The sequence below is a fragment of the Triticum dicoccoides genome, chromosome 7B, assembly GCF_002162155.2.
Source record: "Triticum dicoccoides isolate Atlit2015 ecotype Zavitan chromosome 7B, WEW_v2.0, whole genome shotgun sequence".
Classification (NCBI taxonomy): Eukaryota; Viridiplantae; Streptophyta; class Magnoliopsida; order Poales; family Poaceae; genus Triticum; species Triticum dicoccoides.
In genome coordinates this window covers 606,259,416-606,271,634 of record NC_041393.1, presented here as the reverse complement: position 1 = coordinate 606,271,634, position 12,219 = coordinate 606,259,416, and the positions used below count along the sequence as shown (strand labels likewise).

Sequence of the window (12,219 nt, the reverse complement as noted above, 5' to 3'; positions counted from 1 at the left end):
CTCCTCCGATCCCACGCTCCTCCCCCTCCTCTCTCCTTCCTACTCCCTCCAACTCTTTTTTTCACTGTAGTTTTTTTACTACTAGTAAGCTTGCACGTGTAACACACGTATTATCATGTGAATTTTTTTATCATTCCTAGAAATAAAATATATCAATAAAATAAACAAAAATATAAGTTAGACAATAGAAAATTAGAGATGTTTAACAATTGTGAAAATAATTTTTTTAACGGAGGCAAAAGCTTAGCCTCATCTCATTAATAAAGAAGTGAATTGCCTGGTTAATTACTAAAAACCAGGCAAACCGATACAACCCACAAAGGGGAACCACCAGCCAACCTGGCTATCCACACAAGAGACAAGACATACACACACACACACGTACACACACCGTCGAAAGAGGAGCGCCGTCAAGGCGGACTACAAGTGCCATTGTCATCACTCCTCCGCAAGCCAGCGACTCCGACTTCACCGCAAACCACCATCATCGTTGCCAAACAGGACACCACCCCGAACCTCCACATTGTATATTGACTGCTGCAAACCAATGCACCCTCTGCCACCCGCAAACCATGCTGCCGCAACCACAACACCATCACGCTGCCACGCCCCGGCTCTGGCCTACGGCACGCTGAGCCCATCATCGGCAGCAACCACACCTTGTCGCAGCCCACTTGTCGCAGCTCACCACAACCCACACACAACAGACCGCTCCGACCACCACAGACAGCAGACACCGCCAACCCACACCATTGCACAGATGAACTGTGAAATCCCAAACCATTTTTCAAGTCTCACATGCTACACCTTTGAGAGTTTCGGGTAAAGTAGAAGTTCAAATATTAGTCGCGGTACAAATATTAAGAAACTTGATGTACCATCATCCTTTTGTTTGCATAGAAACCAATAAACAAACATCACTCCAGTTCAGAGTAGAAAGGCAAACAAAATAAAGACTACATGCAGACAAAAATGAAAATTATGTTAATAAGCTACACAGTGCCACTTATGGGAGAATACATATTGCTAGTACACTTTGTCACTCCTCTCATGGAGAATGAATGAATTGCGATTAGTGAAACTTTCTTCCAGTTGAATGAGTGCATCGAGGTAAAGTTTCAGAGACATGATTATATCATTCGTGGAGACAAAAATACCTTGCAGAAAGCAACAACTCAAAAGGATAATTTACGACTTTCGGCTCAAGAGGATTCGCCTCCATCACCAGCATATAAAATACCAATGAACTAAAGATCAAAGATGCCACAGGCATAGATGTTTCAAGTGATATTTCTATTTCCAGTAAACTGATGAAGTATAGTAATAAAGGAGAAGCTAATTCCATGTGTGCACAACCACCATATGAAATACCAATGTATTACAGCAGGGTATATTCAGTTCATAGATAATCAGTGAACAAGAGGGCATAATTTCAGTTCATAGCCAGCCTGCTATATAATTCATGCTAATTAAAAAGACACTACTCTTAACCCGTCTTCAATAATTCTACAGCTAGAGCAAATTAGGACACAGCTTCTAATTATAAATTCATTTTCTAAGAAGACATTTTCATTGGCATGCCATGTTTTACAAAGTTCCTCTGGCCAAAGGTTAAAATCTAAGAAAAAATGCGTTTCAACTGTTAGTGGAAACACAATTTTTTGGTAGGGTGTGTAAGGTGGTTTGGTAACCCCCTTTACAGAATTTTAATGGCGAATAAACCTAAATGTAAGAGTGGGTCTTACCACACTTCCAAGAACTTTAAAGCCTCATCAGTAGCATTTCAAGCCAAATTCTTGGTTAGACAATATAAAATCTCCAGAAAATAATACAGATGAGGTTAATATTGCAAGGCAGCCTTGCCTCCAAACTCGTTACAGCTCGAAGAGATAAATGCTTCAGCAATTATTAGAGTTTTTCTGACCTGAGAGTTTTTCTGGCACCATGAGGGGGCATCAGGAGGGAGTGACTCATTTTCGGTGAGTTTATGCTACATTGTTGTCATCGGAAAGAAGAGTTAATACATACTAAATGAATGCGACAAATAAGCATTACAGATGCTCTTGCATTTAATTGGAACCTCAGATAGCTAGAAACAAGTGGGGCCTGACCAAAAGCTGCAATTAGAAACACAAGATGTTAGATATGAGAATTGTTGTACGGAGATTAACCATAACACAGTCTAATAGAGGAACACATGTTTATGATAATTGGCCCTGGTTAAGACAGTCAAGAGTTGCAACTCTCTTTTGTGATCAAGATATATGATGCTTCACATTGTATTCTGCTTTATTCACATCCAACATTCCTGCATACCACGACTGAACACTTTTCCTTTTAGGATCGTCCGTTGGATTATGTGTCATATTTGTATTACAATCAATAATTGTGTTTGTTAGGTCCTTAAACAGGGAACATTCTCTTGATTCAAATAGAGGCACATCCATTTTTTTCTTACTCATCTGCAGATATAAAAGTACAAATGATAAACAATATATAGAAGGGCACAGAGAGAGTGGTGAAGATCATTTAGGCACGGAGCATAGTCATGTGAACCAGGTCCTGACTATTGTGTACAAAGCATCACAAATTAGTTTCTTAAAAATAAAATAAAGATTTGAGTGTTAACTTATATATGACTTAGGAGCAATGTACGTGTGTACAGTATAGTATTAAATATTTTAGGGTGTTTGGCATCAACAAATATTGCAGTTATATAAACCATAGTATCATCTATACTGTATGTTTTTGGACTATTAAAAAACATCTCAGGACCTCTTTTTTCTAAACTGAGAATGCTTTATTTTTCCCTTCTCTTTCTCACTCCATCCACCCTTTACTTCTGCCTTGTATTTTCTACTTGAGTGCTTCAGTTGCATCTTGGTTCTCAGCCGTGCGTACAGGTTTTAAAGCATTGCTAGACAAAGATACTTGTCCATTGTTCATCAGTCAGGATACTGATGGGTAAAAGTGGATAGTGGTTGTGGAAGGTCCAACTCCTTGAATATGGCGTCAAGCATGGCCTGATTGGGATTTTGACAATGCCCATGGCCTCATCCTACGAAGAATGCATGGTGTCATTGGGTAAAGGCAAAGGAGGAAAATAACAACTGGTAGTTGCTTATAAAAAGCACTCTACAATTAATCAGTTTGGAAGAAGGGTGATTTTAACCTTCAGTATCATTCTGGACTTCTGGTATGAAAAATATCTTAGCTAAATCATGTATAGTCACGTTGTGTATATATATAATCCATGTCAAATATAGACATGCAGAAGTCTGTTAGTACTTACTCCATGCATCATGACAATTATAAAGCAGTAAAAATAGATGAATGCATTTGCTAGTTTGTCCCGGTGAAGAACCCAAACTAAACGTGAAGACAAATCTTCTATTCTTAAGAAGGGATTCTCTGAATTAGATTGTAGTAGATGTCTTAAAGATGGACGGGGATCTCACTTGAAAGTCGCTGAAAAAAAATCATGCTACACAAATCAGGTGCTACAAATTTCTTCAGTGGTGAGCCAAAGATGAATTGCTCTCTGTAAAATCAATTGCGATGGATTCTGAAGATACAAAGGAAACGACAGGGATGTTTAGAAAGAACCGTTCGTGCCGTTCGGTGGAAGTCTTTTCTTGCCGAGGGTTTGTTGAGGCTCGGCTGCTCTGCAGGAAAAAGAGGACGGAGGAGGGTTAGGAGCGGGATTAGCGGGATAGAGTAGATCAAAGAAAAGAACTAAGCAGATACTCCCTTTGTTCGGAATTACTCGTCCAAGAAATGAATGTATCTAGATGTATTTTAGTTGTAGATACATCCATTTTTGTGACAAGTAATTCCGAACGGAGGGAGTACATGACATGGTTGTACCTCGTGGTGAATCAACAGTACCATGTGCAATGACTGAAACTGTAAACACATAGTGGTTTCAAAGACCCAGGACCACTTCGCCTCGCCTCCCTCGAGCACGCAAGTCGCATGGCCTCGCGATACGGGTAGACTGCAGGGTCGGACGACGGAGAGGCGCCGGTGCAGGGTGTGGCCAGGCGCCGCCACAAGGCAAGGAGTTGAGGACGGGACGGCGGCTCCAGAGTCCAGTGTGAGGCACGACAAGGTGTTACGGGCGGAACAGCGGCGCCGGTGCACAGCAAGGTGTTGTAGTGGACGGTGTGGGAGCGCGGCTATGGAGCGGCGTCGAGGCAAGCCTGGGAGGATGGGAGGAGCGGTTAGCGAACCTGTCGATGGAGGAGGAGAGTGGAGGCGCAGATGTGGAGGGGATTGGTTCTGGGCCGAGCGACCAGTGCTATAGCGCGGGCCGAGCGGCGTGAAGGGGGAGGCGGGGCTGAACGGTTGGCGGGGCGAAGAGGACGTGCGAGGTGCGAGGATTAGCGCGTTAACAAAGATTTCGTTAAGGAAGATTTTAGACCATTGATTGTGATCAGACGGTTAATATGCTAAGTTGGATCTGCCCTCTCTTGCTTTTATAGTGGTAGTAGATTATATAATGTAGTTTTTTTACTGTTTTTAGTAAGTGTTTAAAATAATTAATAAGTGAATTAATAAACTAGTTGAACTAGTTTGATTTTAGTAAGAACTAGTTGAATTAATAGAACTAATGTATTTTTAGTAAGAAAATTAATATAACTAGTTGAACTAGTTTATTTTTAGAAAGAACTAGTTTATTTCTATTTATAGTAAGTTTATTTTTAGTAAGAACTAGTTGAATTAATAGAACTAGTTGTACATGTCACATTTGTTGTTATTTTTTTCAGTTTAAGCAATTATTCCCGCATCGACGTCGACGATGCCTATCCCGCATCCTCGTCGTCGATACCCGTCGTTCGCTAGGGTTTTTGTTGTATTAGTGATGTTATATGTATGATACTATTCGGGATGTATTAGTGATAACTTATAGGGTTTTTGTTTTTGCAGAAATCAAGGAGCCCCTCCATCATTCCCGCTGTCGTCCCCGACACCGGCCCCCTCCGACATCGAGGTGAGACCAGCCAAATCTCCATGTCAATATGAGTCCTATAAGATATGATGTAGATAAAAACATGTATATCTTGTGTTGCTCAAATATGATATGTGGTTGCCCAAGTGGCCGGTCATGTTTGCAGGTTACACCTCCGAGTGACCTATATTTTGCCGGAGTGTTGATTAATTTCTGTTCCAGCAAATTTTAGGCGCTCGATATGTCCTGTTTTAGCAAAGGTCATGCCGGAATTTTCCGTGAATTTTGGCATAACTTGTGCTAGAATATGTAGGAAATATCGAGTGGCCTGGAAATATCGAGGCCGAAGAATCCCAACTGTTATCGTGGGGTCATTTCTCCTTCTTCTCTGGGTGCTAGACCTTTATTATGCACTAGGGGAAGGAGGAGTAACGACCATCACCGATGGTCGGAAATGTCAGAGAGGAATCAGTGAGGGAGTGTATCCACCATATATGAGAGGACAAAGAATCTCAACTGTTGTCGTGGGGGTAGCTTCTCCTTCGTTCCCATGTGCTAGACAATTTGGTGTAATGCACTCGGGAACGAAAGGAGGAGCTACCATCACCGACGGTCGAATATATACACTATGTGAGCTGAGAGTTTTCAAGAAAAGACTCGACAGACCCATAGTCAACCCGTGATGAATAATAATAATCTAATTTAGTTTTTGTAATACATATATTTAATTATACAAGTTTAATCTTTGAATTATGAACATAGGAATGTCGTCGGACGAAGAAGGTCCCAGGGAGTGCTCCTGGTGCGGCGACAACCGGGGTTTCTGTGACAGGCCTCACCTGGACGAAGATCGGCCTTCCGCATTAAGCTCGAGGAGGCCTTCGATTGTGAAACGGTACACTAGGACGCTATGTATTTTTTTCGTAATTCTTGACTTCTACTACTTCAACATGTAATTTTCGTCTTTTACAATTCAACTAGCTTATCCCATGCCATGCAAGACGCCATGTCTTGGAGAGGATGGGTTTTGAAGATCATGAGAGGAATGAAACAAAGAAAATTAACCTAAGGACCCATCATGGTATGGATTTTGAGGTAAATCTATACAATTCTGAGAGCGTATCCAATTTTGGTTCCCGGGTTGGGAAGTACTTTGCAAGATGTATGATTTTCAAGATGGTATGTTTGTCACCATGGATCTTGGTGATCCTGACATCGACCAAGACAATTTGGACATTTGGGTTCTTTTTGATACGCTTCCAATTCTACCGCTATGTGAGTTCCTCAAACATAGTTATTAAGTAATTTATATTGTTTATTTCAAAATAGTTGACAGCTTATTTTCATTGATAGCTTATTTTCATTCTTCAAAGAGTGTGCGTAAAATGGTAGACAGAACAAACTACATCGATGGCTTTGAGTTAACTTATCAAGAGAAAAATCATCTGGTCGCATATTGTATTGACATTGAGAATTACAATGCCTTTTATTGAACTCCTCCAAATTATGGTGAATACGTTCCACTAGTGCATGTGTTGAACAACGATAACTTTCATGGAGATTTCCTGGTAAGACTTTTTACTATTACGACATCCATACATCTTTTGCATACTTCTAAAACTGAACTACATTGCTAACTACGAAGTTATTACTATGTTTTTCAACAGAAAATCCCGATGGATTGTGTGCCTTATTTGATGTATCAGAATGGTCGCCTTGATGTTTTGAACATACAGGCAGGTCATCCTACGAATCTCACCTGTGCATACCGGATTTCTAAAAATGGTGAACACATGATAATCAAACAATGTAAGAAATGTATGGACATTCATAAGGAGGTTCTTGGAAGCAACATTGTGCGACAGAATAATCTCCATTCTCCATAATGGAGAGTCAGGGGCTATCTTGTTTTATGCTATTTTACCTAAGATAATATAGTAGGTCCTAAGAGAATGTAGTAGGTCCTATGAGGTACAATATGTTTATGAGAGTTGATGATGATGAGTAGTTGTGATTATGTCTAGTGACCAACTTGTATGTGATGTCTCATTGATGAAAACGATGATCATGGGGAGGTGTTATATGACAATGATGTATTATGATGCTAAGTTGTTAATGATATGATGATGATGATGATATTTATTATATCATTGGGTGAAAGAACCGTGGATTGGTTTCAAGTGGATGTTCATCGTGGATTAGTTTCAAGTGGATGGCATCCACTTGAAACTAGTCCACGGTTCTTTCTTCCACTGATGTAATAACTCATTATGATGTAAATTCATTCTCTAAATTGTTGCGGTATGAAAACTTGTATAAAGGTGTATGAATACAACATGAAATAAAAAAGAAATAGGGAATAATAGTAGTAGCGCGTGCTAGGAGAAGAGCTACTACTAATTACCAGAAGCGCTCGTTTTAGAAAGCGCTGCTACTAAGTCGATGTAGCAGTATACTGCTAACCTTTAGCTGTAGCGCCTTACTAGTAGCGCGGTCAAACCAACGCTATTGCTAACCTTTAGCTGTAGCGCCTTACAAGTAGCGCGGTTATCCGCGCTACTGATAGGCTTTATAAACGCGCTAGTGCTAGGGTTTTCCCTAGTAGTGGGAGAACCTCTCCCCATCTAGGGGGTGTGGGAGCTAAATCCGGCAGATCTCGGGCAGGGGCCCTCGACCTGGTGATCTTGACTATATGGCAACATGAAGTATGGAGACACGATGTTTACCCAAGTACGGGCCCTCTCGAAGAGGTAAAACTCTATGTGTTGCTTGTATTGTATTGATTGTGCATGGGTAGAAAGTACAAGATGATCTACCTCGAGATCGTATGCATGAATCTAACCTGCCTCTACAGACTAAACCCGTGGCTTATATAATGCCTGGGGTACCTAGGGTTGCACAGGGTCGGTTACATCTAGATATGACATGCTAACTATTTGAATATGCCTTGAAGTGTACGTCAAGTTTTCGAAGGATTCTATCTTGAGCACGTTGAGGGCCGTAGTATACGTGGTCCAGTCTTCGGCAGTGGTGGTCCCTGGCTCGGCCCATGATTAATAGTCCGACGTGGTTTGTACCCCCTAATCCAGGGCACCGTCAGGGAGACCATGATGGAGGAGCCTCTCTCTCCTCTCCTGGTGGCGCCGGTGTGCCATTTGGGGAACCATCATCGTGGTGATCATCTTCATCAACGTCACCATCTTGATCACCTTCGTTATTTTTTTCAGCGGTCCACTCTCTCGCAATCCACTATAATCCCCTATTTGAACATGGTGTCCTACCACTTTATCCGATCTTTTTTTTAACACAATACAATCGAAGTCACTCATATACACGAGCATACACTCACCCCTATGAACGCGCTCACACCCTACCTCTACGAGCACCTCCGAAAGACTGAGCTGGCATATCTTGAGATTTTACAAAGTTACCACAAACGCCTCACAGTGGATGTAATCGTATCCTCCAACTGAACGAACATCGTCGGAAGCCTGAAATGAATTCAGGAATAATGCGAGCACCAATGTCAAGTCGACTTAAACCTTGGGGGACTGGGGATACCACTCTCCTACCATCCAACCATAGATTAGTTCGTTATAGGATCTTATCTTAATATATATGGTTTCGAAGTTTATTACTAACCTTATTATTTGAACCAGAGCCTGGATTTTTTTTGGAGCCATGCAGAGAATTGCATGTTATCTGTGTATTATTGTTTTAATAGTTAAATTTTCTTTGTTTGACGAAAATTATAGCAATGTATATCAGCATTTATAATATTAATTAGATAATTAGAGCTATTGACGATCTAAATGACAATGATATGTTTCCTGTAAACTTTGGCCAAAGTTGTAGAAGTTTGACTTCTTAAACATTCGCAAAGTTGGAGCAGTCTTTCAAAAAATGAATAAACCTTATATTTTGGAATGAAAGAAAAACATTATAAAAAAGGAAAACAAATTGCCACCCATTTTGAAGTTTGAGATTTATAGCCTAAAATAATTATAACAGATTTTCCTGTGCACTGCCTAGGTTGTCCCTCACCTACGAGCTGTGTCGCAGGACACAAAGCTATGATTAAAGATGCAAACGAGCATTTGGCAAAAAAAAAATTTAGTACTAAAAATTTTGTATTGAATTGTGGGACCTGGTAAGAAGGATCCCTTCAAAAATTAGCGTATGCTTCGTATCGCAGTGTGCACACGGTATTCTTTAGTAAAAGGCAAAAGAATAGTTCGCTTTGTGCCCGCTGCGCAACTGCGTGCTTTCGAATGGACGGCTTGGCCCTAGTCTTGGCCATGGGAAGCCCGGCCCGGCCGGCCCGGCCCGGCCCGATCCGACGCTGCCCCCGGGCCAGGCTCGGGCCTAGTTTTTGAGCACAAAGGCCGGGCCCTCATTTTTGCCATTTTTTGAAGGTCGGGCCGGTCCGGCCCGAAGCCCGACGGGCTTTTACATGCTCGGGCCCAGAAACACAGGCCCGATGGCCGGGCCGGGCCCAGGCTTGAGTTTTTTGTGTCGGGCTTGGCTAGGCCCAGCCCGAAGCCCGGCCCGGCCCGAGGTTTGACCAGGTATACTTGGCCCTCCTTATATATTGCTGTGTGCTAGCGCTGTGACCTCGAAGTAGCGGTGTGGGACTATTCTCTATGCGAGAGCAGCAGCCTCCGCGCAGCCGCGAGCAGGTGCAAAAGGCCGAGGCCTTCACGGACGGGGGCAAGCCAGTAGGCTTCTGGGCCCAGGACTTCACGGACGGGTATATACTAAGAGGCCGCATATATACTAAAAAAAACTACTCATTCCTTTTCAAAATAATAAGTGTCTCAATTTTACTAGCTCTAGTACAAATTTGTACTAAGTTCAAGACACTTATTTTGAGACGAAGGAGTATAAAAAAAGCAAACCCGTGTTGTCATCTCTCGCTCAATCTCTCCTCGATCGGACGACCCACTGATCGGATGAGATACTTTCCTGTTCTCTTCGAGACGATCAGATATCTTTTTTTTGCGGGGGAGACGATCAGATCTCTATCATGTGGTCTCTCTAAAAAAAACTGTTTTTGTGGTTTCTCGGAAAAGATGATATCTGTTTTTCTAACACAATAAAATCGAAGTTGCTCACATTCACGAGCATATAAATGTCTCTATGAACGCACGCACACTCTATCCCGATGAGCATCTCCGAGAGAAAGAGCGGGCGTAGCATTTTGAGATTTTTATGAAGTTCCCACCTGCGCTTCACAGTTGGGAGGGACATCTTTTCCCACTGAACGAACATCGTCGGAAGTCTGAAATAAATCCAGAAAATGCGAGAACCAATGTCAGGTTTAGGACTTAAACCCTGGCAAGCTAGGGATACCACTGTCCTCCTAACCATTCAACTACATGTTGGTTCGCAAAAAATATATCTGTTATGCTAGCATGTATGGATGTACATTGCTTGGGCAAGATCTCCTTCACAAATCTCATGTACGTCAACAACATTTTTAGCTTTTAATTTTGTCATCGTAAACAGGCGGGTACGAAGGCATATGCACCATAAGACACTGACGAAACTAGTACTATTATGCCTTCTCTTTCCTCCTCCACAAGAAAAGACCCCAGGTTGTCCTGTTCCACTTGTCATCGCCGCCGCTGATCCGCCCATCTTCGCTGGCCTTTGGGCCATGGAGGTGTGGAGGACAGTGGTATCCCCGTTCTCATTCTTGTTAGGTTTAGTGTCTTGGTTTGACCTGTGTGGCTGTTGCGATGTAACTCGGTATGTATAATGTAACCCACGTTCTTCCCCGTCTCGATGATGTGTCTAGCATCGTCGGAGGGTGTGTGGAGGTGTGTCTCCGTCGGATCTCGCGGGATTCAATCAGTGATGGTCTTCGGTGGATCTGTTTGGATCCGGTCTTCGTTTGGGTGTTTACAGGTTTGAACATTTTGATCTATGACTTTCTTTATCGGCGATGGCTGCTGCTCTAGTGCCTTGGTCCTATCGGGTCTTAGTACGACAACTTCCTGGTTGTCTACTACAACAAGTTTTGACCAACTCCGGCGAGGGAGGAGGCGATGACGGCGGCGCGCCTTCGGCTTGCTCCAGTGTTTGTAGTTGCCTTTAGGTGGTCCAAGGGCTTGGTTTTAATTTTTATTACTTCTAATGTTCTTGAACTGTCATGATTGAAGATAAATAGATTGGAAGTTTTTGACACACACAGACAAAATAAAGAATCTTGCTAAATTCAATAGTCAAACGTAGGCTCATACATACCCAGAAAATGCAGCAAGGTGAGCCCTGGGGTTGCAGAGCTGTCAACAAGCAGTGCTTTCTAATACAATCTAGCCAAGTGTCTCAACAATACATATAGTTGACGAGAACCTAATCACTACGTCGGACTAGTTTTCAGAGTGTTTACACAGCACGAAAAGGATAACACCAGCCAACTCTCCGTTGCGTTGGGAAAATGACAATCACAACTTCACAAGGTTCATTCCCCGTGGTAAATTGGCACGGTAGAACATGATATCGTTGGTGCTACCTCATGCACGCAAAAAGTGGAGTTACCTCAAAAGTCCATCATATCAGATGCAACTCTACCTTATGTCGGTGTAGCCGTAGCTGTAGACCTGTAATCGGTGTTGATTCTAGGGTAAAGCCATCAGGAGCCAACTATGTTGTGATTGCATCACGCATAGGCTGATCGTGACGCATCCAGACAGTAAAAGCGTAACATGGTAAATTTGGCGATGAGCCTAGATTATAACCATTATCATTGAGCATGCAGTAAGGACTCAAACATCTTCAAGGATGGGTGTGCTATACAATTGATTGGCAATGAGTCAATTTTGATGTTAAACCTTCGTGTCAACTTACTTCTTATTGCCCTAAACATTTTGGCCCATCTGCGTACGGAAAAACGGACCTACATTCAGTTCAACCATATGATCCATGGCTGGCCTGTTATGTTCAAGACCAAGAACGATGATGTCGAAGCAGCAAGGAGGCAAGTCCTGGTGTCTAGGAGTTTAACTGTCACATAGTGATATATATGTCCTAAACGTATATACTTTTTCAAACACTTTTGCTCTTGTTTTGAATTCTAATTTGCATGAAACTAACCCGGACTAATGATGTTTTCAGCAGAACTACCATGATGTTGTTTTTGTGCACAAATAAAAATTCTCAGATCGGGCTGAAAATTTACGGAGAATATTTCCAGCCTATGAGCAAACACCTAACCATCCATGGCGATTTGGTTGCTACCGGTGAAAGCATGATAGTTTTACTTG

At 42.2% G+C, this 12,219-nt stretch overlaps 1 non-coding gene across 1 annotated transcript; it reads right to left on the bottom strand.

Annotated features, from left to right (window-relative positions):
• Positions 1-9,093: 9,093 nt before the first annotated feature.
• Positions 9,094-9,210, bottom strand: LOC119342324. Its single transcript, XR_005165529.1, has one exon. It is a non-coding gene; the product is annotated as a U5 spliceosomal RNA (small nuclear RNA).
• Between the last annotated feature and the right edge of the window lie 3,009 nt (positions 9,211-12,219).